This window comes from Canis lupus, chromosome 21 (genome assembly GCF_048164855.1).
Source record: "Canis lupus baileyi chromosome 21, mCanLup2.hap1, whole genome shotgun sequence".
In the NCBI taxonomy this organism is placed as follows: domain Eukaryota; kingdom Metazoa; phylum Chordata; class Mammalia; order Carnivora; family Canidae; genus Canis; species Canis lupus.
In genome coordinates, this window is record NC_132858.1 from 8,852,114 (window position 1) to 8,866,499 (window position 14,386).

Consider the following 14,386-nt stretch of genomic DNA (forward strand, 5'->3'; position numbering starts at 1 on the left):
AATAAGACAGGAGAGCTGGCTAACATCACCAATACTGAATAGTTCTCTGGGAGTGCCTGCCAATGCAATTGAATAAGAAAATTCAATAAGAAAGGTTACGTATTTTAAAAAGAAGGCAAAAGTATCATTTGGGGAGGCACTGTGATATTCTAACTGGCTGAATTTAGGCAAGTGTCCTGTTCTATCTCTTTCCCAGTTTCCATTCCTGTAATTTCCATACCTGTAATTTCCATTCCTATAAAGTAGGGAGAGAAGCCGCAAAGAGTTGCTAAAAAGGTGAAGGCAGTGAATGTATATAATCTACTCAGAAGCATGCCTTGCAGGCTGTCAGCACAGCTTACTTTCTGGAGGATCATTGCCTCTGCTGCTCTTAGACAGGGACTGTTGATACTGAAGAGCTGCAATTCTCCCCCTAAACAGCATTAAATTCAAGCCCCATGCTGGCATGCAGTTTATCTGAAAGAAAAAACATGCACAAAAAAAAAAAAAGTAAAGCCACTTATATCTAGAACATAGAAAAGACCAAATTAAGAAGGCAATCCAATAAAAGAATGGGCAAAAGATTTGCATAGGCCTCACCCAAGAGGCCATCAAAATGGCAGGCAAGCACATGGAAAGGTGCCTGATTGTATTTGTCGACAGAAAGAAAAAAAAAGCCCACTGTGAGATCACTTCCCATTGGCTAACCTGAGGAAAGCAGGCTGTCCCCGGCACTGGAAGGTCTCGGGTCCTTGTCCAGCAGGTGCTGCTGGTGGTGGTACATGGAAACAGCCACCTCAGGAAGTGCTTCTGAAGTGTGTGCTAGGACCCGCTGCTCTACTCAGAGGCACACACCCGGGAGCAATGAGTGTGTCTGTGCACCAGAAGATGTGTGCAAGAAGGCTCACAGCACTCAGCAGAGAGGGGTAGGAACAGCGGTGCCACATTCGTGCAAGGAAAGCCCATCCACAGCAGCAGTGAATGAACCCTTGCCTCCTGCAAAAGCATGAACTAATCTCGTAATTGGCATGTTCCATGAAAGGGGTGTAATTCCATCTATATAAGGTTGGAAAGCAGGCAGGAATGATCTATGGTGTTGGACGCTGGCACTCGGAGGGAGATGCGGGGGACTTCTGGGTGCTGGGAACATGCTGTCCCTTCGTCTGGGAGCTGCTCACACGGGTGGGTTTGTGCTAGGAAAGTTCCTTGGGCTGTGCAGTTATGATTTACACCTTTTCTAAAAATCTGCTAGTCTGTGATAAAAGTTGACTTCGGAATAGCAAGAAAAACCTCCAGGAAGAAAACAAGTGAAGGAGGCCCAAAATTAAATATACTGAAAAGCTACAGTAATTACAAGGAGTTCACTGATGGCGCCGTCGGCTGACGCAGAAATGAAAGCAGCCTCACTGTGGCCTCCTGTCTGGCTCTGACTCCAATGTTCTCCCCTTCCCTCCAGATTTCATTGCCACCAGGCCTCGTTGACGGCCTGCTCCTGTGGAAGCCAGAGTGCAGTATGGGCATCGGCATTGTGCGCTTCTGGAGGGTCTGGGGTCTCCTCGTTCACCTGGACCTGTGGCTCCCACGCACAGCCTGGCACATGGTAGACACCCAGCACGCACCCAGCACATGCCCAGCGTGTGCCCAGCATGCACCAGCATGCACCCAGCTCACTTTCAGAGGAGAAACGGAGGGAGGGAAGGAAGGTAGGAGGTATGGCATGGGGGGATGGGGGGGGGCCAGGACAGAATTCAGTCTGTCATAAATGTGCTTTTAAAAATGTGTAAAAAAATAAATAAATAAATAAATAAATAAATAAATAAATAAATAAATAAAATAAAAATGTGTAAAGGGGGATCCTTGAGTGGCTCAGGGGTTTAGCACCTGCCTTCAGCCCAGGGTGTGATCCTGGGGACCCGGGATCAAGTCCCACATCAGGCTCCTGCATGGAGCCTGCTTCTCCCTCTGCCTGTGTCTCTGCTTCTCTCTTTGTGTCTCTTATGAATAAATAAATAAAATCTTTTTTAAAAAAGAAGTAGCCATTAAATGCAAAATAATAAAACAGAGAAAGTCACAGATGATTATTCTTAGAATCTCAAGGCAGAGATAGCTGGAAAGCCTTTCTAAACATGTCAGCTATTCCAAGGGGAAAGTTGAAACCAGGCCACATGAGAGGTAGGGCCTCTCACGAGACAACAGCCCGGGAAACAAAATCAAGTGAAATGAAGGGTGAACAACCAGAGAACATATTTAAACCTATGCATTAACAAGTTAATGTATATCCTAAATATAAAAAGGATCTTTACAAAGTAGACAACTATTTAGAAAGTAATAGAAATCATCATAAAGCCTAATTGAAGAATGGATAAATGACAGAAAAGTTACTCTAAAATATTAAAGGGTGGTAAATCTTTTCAACAAATGGTACTAGAATAGCTGAACATTCACGTGGGAAACAAATAAACCTCATACTTGATTTAAAAAATTACATCAGCATGGATCATGAATCAATATAACAGATCAAAGCTACAGAACTCTTAGAGGAAAAGTAGGAGAAAACAGTGTTGGTATGGGGTCAGGCACCAAGATCTTAGCGACCATAGAAAAAGCATGCACCATAAAAGGAAAAAAGGTTAAGCTGAATCTCATCAAAGTTTAGACCTTCCACTCTTTGAAAGACATGCTATAAAGAGAATGAAAAGTCACGTCGCAGACCAAGAAAAAATCCTTGCAAATCTCGGGTCTGACAAAGGACTTGCGTCCAGAATACTCCAAACAATGGTTCTTGAAACTCAGCACTGATCTTACAGGTGGCTCAGGACAGACATAGCAGAGGGTTCGGACAGCCCCTTCCACAAAGAAGAGGTGCAGGTGGCCAGCAGTGCACGAAAAGGGGCTCCAGGTCATTAATCATCAGAGAAACTACACGCCTCTTAAAATGATTTCAAGGCTGGGTGCCTGGGTGGCTCCGTCAGTGAAGCATCTGCCTTGGGCTCAGGTCATGATCCCTGGGTCCTGGGGTTGAGCCCCTCATCCGGATCCCTGCTCAGCAGGAAGCCTGCTCTTCCCTCTCCTGCTCCCCCTGCTTGTGCATTCTCACTGTGTATCACACAAATAAATGAAATCTTAAAAAAAAAAAAAAAAAAGGAATGACTTCAAGGAAAATAGTTTCCACCAGGACATGGAGCAACTGGATCCTCCTCTGTGGCTGGTGGCAATGTGTGAGCACACCACCACCTTGGGAAGCAGCTTGGCAATTCCTCATGAAATTAACCTATTTGTAATGCATGCTTGTGTGTGTTTGTGTGTGTAACCTAGGTGTTTATCCGAAAGAAATCACACACTTATGTTCACACCACAACCTGTGTAACTATTTGTGGCTCCATGCCAGGGTCCCATAGACATCCAGGACCCAGCTCCAGGAGCCCTCACACCTTTCCTCCCCTGTCTTGCATCCGACCTATCCCGATTCCCAGCAGGTGCATGAATCCCGCCCTCCATCCATCCCCGCTAGGCCCTGCTGCCTCACTCGCAGTCCGTGGGGCCAGGCCACCCTGCAGGAACTCATGGGCTCCCCATCCCCCATCCCCCAGGCCAGATCCAAACTCCTCTTGAGGCCCTCAGGGGTCCCCACCTTCTCACTTTCCCCTGATTGTCCTCACCTCTCTCAGGAGTGTCCCCCCATCCCTTCCCTTCAGGGAAACCTCCCATCCTGCTCTTGCCCCTTCTCTGTTCCAGTCCTATCCTGCTTGGTGGGAGGGGCCTCTGATCCTTACTGAGCCCCCTACCCAGCTCTCCTTCCTCTGGCTGGAAACCCTGGGGGCTGTCTTGACCAGCTTGGGCTCCTCACATCTGCAGAGGGCCCAGTGGATGTCGCAGCAGGTGTTGGAGGCCCAAACGTCGGGGACAGGCAGAGACGTAGAACAGAAGAGGAATGGCAGGTATGAGGTTAGAGTTCACAGAGGTCTTAACAGGGCTCAGCGGCTGCACCAGCGAGGTGGCTCAAGCCCACGTCACTCTCTCAAGGCTGTGCCCTTGGGAACGGCTCCCCCCATGACACTTTCCAAGGACTGGAGGGCATGAGGAGCCTCGGATTGCCCAGGACCACTCACGTGCTCTTGGTGACCTCCTCCAAACCAGGTCTCTGAATTAATTTAATGGAAGAAACAGCCATGAAGGGCCACAGCGTGCCAGGGACAAATCCGACATACATTCGGAAGGAATAGCTCAGAAACAATCGCAGAAAGGAGGCCAGCATTCACCACCTTCCCCTCCAGAGAGGACATTCCTAAATACACACACGGTCCACGCAGCGTGGTGCCCTTGGGAGAGATGCGTGTTCACAAGACGGATATGGGGCCACAACGCTCCAGCAGAAACCCCACATCAATTCTGTATGTGCACGTAGAGAGAGTTGATTTTTGTAAGGAGAATTGACGTGTTGGCATCCACTGCTCTGAAGACAATGTTTTTAAAGGGAGTGACATTTTCTCAAGTTAGAGAAGGAAGGGATCGATAGAGCAATGCATCTTGTCCGTGGCCACTGCCTGGCAAGTGGATGGGGCCACTTGGTAGATTTCCCACTTTGAAAAAAAAAAAAAAAAGCCTGCTGGCTTTGCCCTTCCCTAAGTCAGAGCTAAGGAAATTAATTCTAGATGGAAGAGGTAATATAAAAGTCAAAAGAAAATGTCAAACAGTAAATTATTTGACTTTCTCCTACCCGAGTCTCTGCCGGCAGCCTGGAGCAATAGGGGGGTGCAGTGAGCTACTCACTCCACAGGGGAGGGTGCCCCTCATTGGACACACGTGAAGCAAATGATGGGATCATGTCATGAAAGGTGATTTAACTTCCCTCTCTTCCCTCTTCCCTGCAGGGCCTATACATAACCACAGGGCGTGGGACAGGATCTGTGTTAGGGAAACAAGGTGCTGCTCCTGCTGAGCACCTGCAGGTGGGGCTGGGGGTGGGGTCCTGGGACAGGAGGCCATTTTGGGGGCTGCTCGGCCTGCAGTCCAGGGGAGCCCCAGAATCCCTGCCTTTGGGGGGGAGGGTCTGGGGCTCTGCTGCTGGCCTGTGTCTCCCTCCAGGGCTGTAGACTGCCACCCTGCCCCAGGAAGGCCCCTGGTGATGGGTGAGCCAGGCCCACCGCAGTGCTCACCACTGGGGAGTCCAGGGAAGCCAGCCAGGCTGATGCAAACCAGCCCGCAGACTGCTGGGCAGCGTCCTGCCGGTGTCCTCCCTGCCTGTCCCCTGCCATCATGCGGCAGTCCCTACTATTATCTAGGTGGCCTGGGCTCCCTCGAGAACCAGCCTGTGCACTCCAAAGCAGCCATGCCCTGGGGACACTGCTACACCAGCTCACAGATCCCACTGTTTGTCAAATTCCTCCTACAAATTGACTTCAGAAGTGGGAACATTGGGGCCAATAGCCACTTGAGGAGCAGAAGTGGGGAGCCTGCAGGACCGTGAGAGGACACGCGCCCCACACCATGCATCCCCTCCTTCATCCAACATCCACCCGGTGCCCCAAGGGCAGAGTGGAGATGCCAAGAGTATAGGTGCAAAGGGAGATACTCTATGGTCAAACCTCTTAGAGTCATGAATATCATGTAATTATTATTGTATAACTACATTATTATTTACGATTGTTACATTATTATACATTGCTATTCACAGTGTGACATTATTATTTATTGTGATTATTAAAATAAGAGAGTAAAAGGATACCAAATTTTTGAAAGGCAGACAATAAAGATAAAAGCACAAGCACCCTCTCACAGCGAAAACCACCTCTCCCTGTCAGCATGTGCCACCACCCCACCCCCGACTAGTCTTATTCCCAGCATATTTCTAAGGTGGAAGGAGACCTGGGTTTGGGAGAAAGAGGAGGAGGAGGAAGGGGAGAAGGGAGAGTGATGGGGGCAGGGGGTGGGGGCGCTGAGCCAAGCTTCTTTGATCCCAGAATTTCTCTGATTTGTGTTATGGACAATGCCAGCTGACGCTAATTGGGTCCCTGCAAGTGTTTGGACCTCAAAACCACCCCACCCACAACCCCCTCAACAAAACAAACATGAAACTGTGTTGTTGTTGTGTGTTTGGCAAAACGGGCCAGGGGAAGAATGCATTTCAAAAGTCTTGAACACAGAGAATGGGAACTGTTGTGAAGGAGGCGGGCTGGCCCCGTGGGTGGGTCCAGCTCGGAGCTGGCGCCCACTGCATGAACTGGCACCCAAGCCCTGGTTCCATTTGTACCCGCTGTATGATGCTGGGGGGCTGGCTTGGGCACGCTGGGCCCCAGATTCGTTGTTTGTCAAATGGGGACAATACTAGTATGTATTTCATTGGGTTTTATCAGGGTAAATGAAATGATGCATAGAAAGTGGCTTAGCACAGAGCCGCCGCTTAATAGATGTGCAGTAAGCGCTAGCGATTGCCATTAGGAAGACTGGCTGAGAGAATCAGATATTTAATCTAGAAATAGAAGCCGTGAGTTGGCAGGGGGGCTGCCACTGAGCCCCTGAAGAAATGGCATATGGAAGCCAGTTAGGCTTTGCCCAGCTGCCGTTGGCCACGTACCATCCGTGGAACTGCAAGGTGGCAACGGGGGTTCAACCCTCTGAACTTTCAATGACGTGGGGCCAGAGGCCCTCGACTGTACTGCATTCGGAGCACATCCTCAAATTCAAGAATCTGGGGGTTGGCGCAGGCAAAAATGGGAAACACTGACTTTAAAACAAATTTCAGAATTCTGAGAATACACATTTTTTTTTTACAATAGTAAAATGAATTGATTTTTCCATTACATTTTCAATTAAAGTTAATTGAATTTTCTTAAAGATAGTAAAACCTGCCCCCTCCTCTCTTGCTGATGGATCTGTTTCTGCCCTGAGCAGATGTCTGGATATACGCCGGAAAGCACCTGGGAACAGTCTGGGAACGCTGGTCACCCTCGGCGCCCACCGGGCAATCCGGCTACAGCGAGCTGTGCCTGTCCTCTACCTGCGGACCCCCTATGAGCCGACATAGCACCTGGTAGGGGAGGTGTGTGGGCCGACCCCTGGGACCTCGTTCAGGCTTGCTTGGGAATGCTGGACTGTGTCATAGGGACACACCAATGGGGCTGGGCCGGTGATCGGTATGCAGACTGGCAGCAGGGATCCCGTGGGGCTGGAGTGGTGAGCAAGAGCTGCTAAGTAAGCTCTCGCTGCCCCAAAGAGGGGGGTGCCTGAGGACAGAGAAGGCTTTCAGCTGGACCCTCGCCCTACCCAGAGATCCTCCTAAGCCCCCTTCATTAGCAGTGATTAATGCTGTTGCTGAGCAAGTGTTTGCCTTATAGGCCCCAGCACTGAAGGTTCATTGGCTCGCTAATAACTTAATGGTGACATGTGCATGACAAGGAATTATAACCATCCTTCACTTAACGGCTCCCTCTCAGCTTCTTTCCATGGATTCCCTGAGTGCCTTTCAACTCAGACTCTGCAGAGGGTTTACCCAGAGAGCCCCGCAGGCCGGGAGGGGACCCTGTTTTGCCGCTGTGAGAGGCACAAAGGAAAAACGAGCACGGAGCCTTCATGGTGACAGGCTGAAAACGCAGACAATTGTGCAGTATGTAATTAATTATTTTAATCATCACAACTAAATATAGATTACTTCCATACCTGATCTTCTTCTTTTTTTTTTTTTTGGATTCTATAAGGAGCTAGCGGAGCTTCACAAGTATGAGATTTTGTTGCCACATGTGTTGCGAAAAATAACAAATTAAACAGAACACACCTTTAAAGAAATCAAGGATTCTGCACAAAGTTGAGGGGTGTGTGTGCCCACCAGTGGCGGCGTGAGGTCAGGACCGAAATACCATCCCACTGGGAGCTCTGACTTCCTCCCAAGACTTCATTTCAGTACTTTGTGTTTTTTTTTTAATTTATTATTATTCATGAGAGAGACAGAGATAGAGAGAGAGAGAGAGAGAGAGAGAGAGAGAGAGGCAGAGACACAGGCAGAGGGAGAAGCAGGCTCCATGCAGGGAGCCCGACGTGGGACTTGATCCAGGGTCCAGGATCACGCACCGGGCTGAAGGCAGCACCAAACCACTGAGCCACCGGGGCTGCCCTGTTGCTTTGTTTTTAACGTGACCCATCTGAGTCCTGGGAGTAATAACCACCGACGCTGCAATAAAACAGCCCGCCCGGGCAGACGGTAGGGAAGGTCTGATGATCCTTGTATGGGGGGCTGAGAGCTGAAGGGGCTGCTGAGGCCTAAAGCTGGAGCATCGCCCTGCACATTCCTGTACGGGGCTAGGAACGAGGGTCCGAAACATGCCAGCTGCGCAAAGGGACAAGCCGGCCTATGAGCCAGCTGTGTGCCCAGTCTGGGGACAGCAATGTTGTCAAGGGGTCTCTCTGGCACAAAAGAAGAACAGCTGGGCTGCCAGCAGGGAGCGAGGTTGCTCATAGATCAGAGCATGAAGAATATTGCAAGCTAGGCTCTACTTTTCTTCCTTAACGTGACAGATGAGGAAATGTGTGTGTGTGTGTGTGTGTGTGTGTGTGTGTGTGTGTGTGTGTGTGTTTAAAGATCTGGCTGGTGGGGCACCTGGGTGGCTCAGTGGTTGAGCATGTGCCTTTGGCTCTGGTTGTGATCCAGGGGTCCTGGGATGGAGTCCTGCATCAGGCTCCCTGCATAGAGCCTGCTTCTCCCTCTGCCTGTGTCTCTGCCTCTCTCTATCTCTCATGAATAAATAAAATTGAAAGAAGGAAAGGAAAGGAGAGGAGAGGAGAGGAGAGGAGAGGAGAGGAGAGGAGAGGAGAGGAGACCTGGCCAGAGAGTAAACCTTCAAGGGAGCGGGGGCTGTGGTGCTGGGGCCAAGTGAAAAGAACTGTAGCAGCCTCCACAGGCTGAGTTACTCTATGACAACAAATATCCCCCCATTCTGGGAGGCTCAGTGCAATAATGGTCTGTTTCTTGCCCATCATTGTGAGTCTGGGTGACTCCAGAACAGCTGTCCTCCACTTGCCTCCAAAATTGTCACAGCAAAGGACGAGAGCTAGGGGATGTCCCCACCAGCTCTTGTGTGTCTTCACATTCTGTTTCCACTCAGACCTTACTGGCCAAGGAACGTCCCGCAGCCACGTGTAACCTCAAGGGGAAATGAGATATTCCCTCTGTGTTCCAGAAGGCGGGGAGAACCAGAAATGGGATTGACTGGCCCCTGGCCCCATCAGGCTTGTAGTGAGACCACGTTCCCTATGAACATGCAGGGTCAGCATTCCTGGGGACTAGGCCTTGCACCATGAGTGAATTGTTCTGATATTGGTTATTTCTCCTCCCTGGGAGCAACCTATTCCTCTCCTGTTATCAATCAGAGTGTAAAAATCGCAGGGTGCACGTACACATACACACACTCCTAAGCCAGTGGCATAGGAGTCTCCAGCGTGGAAACTTTGGTCTTAGGGTCAAGCGGACCTGAATCTGAGTCCTGCCTGGACTAAACCTCAGTCCTGACATTTCTCAAATGAGATGGCGATGACCACCTCATCCAGTAATATAATTTAAGTAAAATGCTCCCAATAAGTGCTCAGAGGTGAGATTTCATCAGCTATTACCATTGTTGGTACTGATAGCATAAGTCACATCCCGCTCACTAACATGCACACAATTCAAGTCCAGAAAACAACATCCAAGATCTCAAAAGCTGTTGCACCAGCTACTGAATATCAGCACAAGCGGTTGGTCTGACGTCTTGCTCGTGGTTGCTTAGCAGAACCCCAGCAGCCTTTGTCATTTCTTTCCGTGCAGCGCCCAGGTGATATTCTTGTTCTGAAAATAGCTACTCTACTCCATCCCCCACCCCACCCAGCCACCCCTCCAGGGGCCAAGGATTTGGGGGTTGTTTGTTACTGTAGCAAAAGCTGACTATACACTTAGTATATGAAAGGTCTCAGCCCTTGGCCAGATCACAGACCTACATTCACCTTTAGCATTAAATGAGATTTAAATGACATACATTTGTTAACGCAGAGCAATGTCTCCAATGTTGTAGATTGAAAATGGCTAGTTTGAAACTATTTTTGTTGTTATATATGTATTCAAAACCTCCCGTGCTTGCATACATCCATAAATACACAAACATATGTGAACACACATACTGCATACTAAAAAGTTAATGATATCTGTCTCTTTATTTGGAGTTATTATGGTGATTCTTCAGAAATATGGTTTTGCATTCTTTTTAAATTATAACATTACATAGAGGTTAAAAAAAAAAAAAGCCCAAGCCTGATAAACAGGATATCCATGAGAAAAGCTTTCTTCCTACTGTGACCCACAGTTTCATGTATCAGAGGTAATAGTTCCATGGTGTCGTTCTAGAAATATTCCCCATATTTTCAAATGACTGTAATTCAACAAGTAGCCAACAAACTACAGTTTAATCAGTCTCTCAGAGAACAGACATAGTGTTCTAAAATAATATTAGATTTAGGACTAATTCTTAGTGTACTGCATGGAACTAATCTGTTTCTCATTAAAATTATGGATTAAATTGTAATCCCCACATTTCTAGAAGTAAGAAAAATAAAGCCTTTGTACCCTTGTTTACCTAATCGAAAGGTTTGTATTTAGCTTTGAGAAAAGAAATCTTATTTATTGCAAGAATTCAGGGCTATTCATTCTGTCATTAGATCCATTTTTTTTAAATCTTTATTAAAGGATTTTAGAGAAAGGAAAACATTCCTTCCAGGTCTGGTTGGTTCTCCGGCACTTCTGGGCCTGCCCCACAGATTACAGATCCTTCTGTTTCTAGTGGGTTTTGCCATTTAAAGCTGAAGCCACGTGAGTGGAAAGAAAATAAATGCCCATATTAGGTTTTCTGGAAGTTTATTGTGCGTTCGTTTCTATGACACAGATATGTTATTCATGGAGGCAACCAAGGGGAAAAGCAGAATCTGGCACAGTCGGTATATGAACCAGTATATGTGAGGGGCGCATTCCCAGAACGCGGGTGTCCTTTCTCTGGTGTAGTATCTCTCCTGGTTTGAAAGAGTTAAGTTGTTGAAATCTGCTAATTTGTTGGTGGAATGTGACCTTTCCTGAGCCAGGGGAGCACACACACCCCCACCCACCCCCACCCCTGCTCCCAGGAAGGCAGTTTCCCCTGGGATGTAAAAGGTAAGACCCAGAGAGGAAGGTGTGGCGGCCCAGCCTTGGCGGCTACTGCCCATGAGGGTCTGCTCAGGCCCCTCCAGCAGGTGAAGTCTTTGAGTCCTGACATCTGCCTTCAGTGGCCCCTTTATGGCTCTTTCTTGATCCATAATCAATCCATAATCTCCCTCAGGCCTCCCCTTTCCTAGAAGCCTCACCCCGCACCCCGGGCTCCGCATTGCCCTGGATCTGGAAAACCAAGGGGAGGGGAAGAAAGACAACAGAGATGGGAAACTGGAGTCCAAGCCTTGACTGCACTGGGAAACAGTGTGGCAGGTCTTTAAGAATCGAAGCACCCCCCACCCCATCCTGCATGGTCGGGCCCTTCCACTGCTGGTGCTCACCCCAGAGAAACAAGAGCTCACGTCCACACAAAGACTTCTGCGTGGATGTTCGTAACAGCGTGACCTGTAACAGCCAAACACTGGAGGCAACCCAGTTGTCCACCAACAGGTGAACGGACAGGCAAAGTGCACTACATCTACGCCACAGACGAAACTCAGGAATACAGAGGAGTGAGCTGTCTATATGTGAGTATCTGGATCTATTTCAAAATAACAAAGCCTAGTGAAAGCTAGCTCGAAAGAAAAAAAAAAGAAGCTGTACTGCAGGACTCCATTTATTAAAAAAGTCTAGAAAGTACCAGCCAGATCTACAGTGACAGGCAGTGGCCTGGGATCGGGGTCATGTGTGAAGGAGGGACCCGCAGGGGCATGCGGGAACCTTGGAGTGAGAGGTGTGCTCACCATCCTGATTGCCGTGAGGGTTGTGGGGGAGCACCCTCGTGCTCACGTGGAGACGACTTTGCCCCTCATGTCGGAGACATTTTTGATGCCACACCTGGGGGTCTGCTGGCATCTAGAAGGTAGAGGCCAAGGATGGCGCTGAATACCCTACAAGGCACAGGCCAGCCCCACTAGCAAGGTCTCCAGCTCAAACCCTGGCATGCAGATGTGTTGAAACATACCCAATGGTACATTCACAAATGGCCGGTTTATTGTACCTCAATTCTACGGCAATCAAGCTGTAAAACAATGACGTCGCAGCCCTGCCACTTCTAGCTGGGTGATGTTGGGTTTGTTGCGCTGCCTCTCTGAGCCGATTTCTGCTCTGCAGTGTGGGGAACAGCTTTACCTCCCAGTGCTGTTCAGCATGACATGAGCTCTTGGGATGAGCGGACTGCAGCCATCAGGGGAAGAACGGCATAAATCACCCACAGAAATGACATTTCAACTGGGCTCTAGTCCTTAGAAAATCAACGGACCAAGTAAAAACAACCTCTGAGTTTTGGGGTCATGCTCCTCTACCTGGGGGCAGGCAATCTCACCACCTGTCAGGCACAAGGACTTCGGGATGACCTTGAGGCCTGGCTCTCAACCTGACCCCCACAGGAAATAGGACCCTGATATGATTTACATAAAAGTACATATACTCTGGGTTTTTTTGTTTTTAATTTTTGGCCACGGTTGTTGTTCACTGGGCTCCAGCCACGAAAACACTCAAGGAAATTGAAGAGGCTTGCAGGTCGAAGGAAGCCCACCTCTCCCAGGCCAGCCCCGGGCCTGGGCTGTGTGCCTGGCGGAGCCGTGTGTGGATTACTGATGCTGGAGACCCAGTCCTTATGGCCTCACCCCTGCTCGGCCCCCCTTGCTTAGACGCGGTTGCACCTTGAGGAGAGAGCAGCTTAGGAGACAGGAGTGCGGAGCCCTCAATCAGCTCTTTGTTGGCAGGGGAGGTGGGTGAGAAAAACAGAGGCGCTGGCAGCCCGAACACAACGCCTTTGTCTCGAGGCTGTGCCTGTTCCAGGTCCCATCAGAACCCAGTGGTTGGGGAAGCGGGGTTACTTCTCCACCCCCCCATGCCCTGTGGCACCCTCAAGCACCCTCGGGTCTCATGTGCAAAAGGCTGTCTGTCCTTGGGAGGTGGCAGGTGGAACCAGGTAGGAGGAGGAGCACAGGCAGCTGCTGGGCTCCTCGATGGGGTCCCTTATCCCGACGACACGCAGCAGGCTCTGGTCGACATGGGATAGGCCCCCTGAGAACCCCAGGACCCTCTGCTGTGCTCCTCTGGAAACATGGAGCCACATCGGGTCCACCGGGTGATGTGAAAAGCTCTCCCTTCTGACCATGCCTCAGCCCTGTCCCGGGGCCTTCGCTGTCTGCAGGATAAATCCCCAACGCTGCAGAATAAGGGTGGAGGCCGTCAGCCCGGGGCCTACCCCCAGGATTCATGACCCTCCAGGCTTAGATTTGACGGTCCAGGCGAAGCAAATCGCCCTGGAGCATCCTGTCTTTGCCCATGGTGTTCCCTCCACTGACAATGCCGTTCCCATTTCTCCTGTGCGGTCCTCGGGGCTCCTGTGGGATGGTAGCCCCTCCTGGCACACCGCCCGGATGCCTGAGGCTGGGTGACACCCCTGGGCACCATGTAGCCCTCATTCTCCCATCATCGCCTTTTTTTTTTTTTTTTTAAGATTGTATTTATTTATTCATGAGAGACACACAGAGAGAAGCAGAGACACAGGCAGAGGGAGAAGCAGGCTTCTCGCAGGGAACCAGATGCGGGACTCGATCCCCAGACCCGTGATCAGGACCTGAGCTGAAAGCAGACGCTCAACCGCTGAGCCACCCAGGTGTCCCCTAAGGAGCTGGCCTTAACTGGCAGGTGTCCCTCTCCCCAGTTAGACCGAGATAGAGGCCATATCTGGGTCACTCTGAATCCTCAGCTCCTCAGTGTGGCGTTCAGAGACTGATGCAGAGAAGTCCTCATCTGCTGTGTGTTGAATAAGTGTGCTCAGTAAGAGTTGAATGAAACTGGCTTTCTTAAGAGGATTTTATAACCTCAAGTATCAGGCAGAAAGAAGGGACAGCTGGTGGCCGGCCAGCCGCCCGTGGAGAGGAGATGCCAGCTTCTCAGAGCTCTACCCGGCCATCGGTGTCTCCAGGCCCTTTTAGGACAAGAGGTGCCATTGAAGCTGACGGGGTGCCAGCTGCCTGGTTCGGAACAGGCCAGGCTGGTTGGGTTGGTTGTGTGGGGCAAGAATCAGGAAGAAGGGGTTCCTCATAATCCAGCTTGTTTATCCAACAAACAATAAAACAGGGCAGGATTGTTCGGAGAAGCAGGATGGAGTCCGTGAGAGAGACCCCACTGGACTGAGAGGTCTGTTCAAGAATGTGCAGAGCCTGGGAAACAGAGAGGCATGGAAGCCAG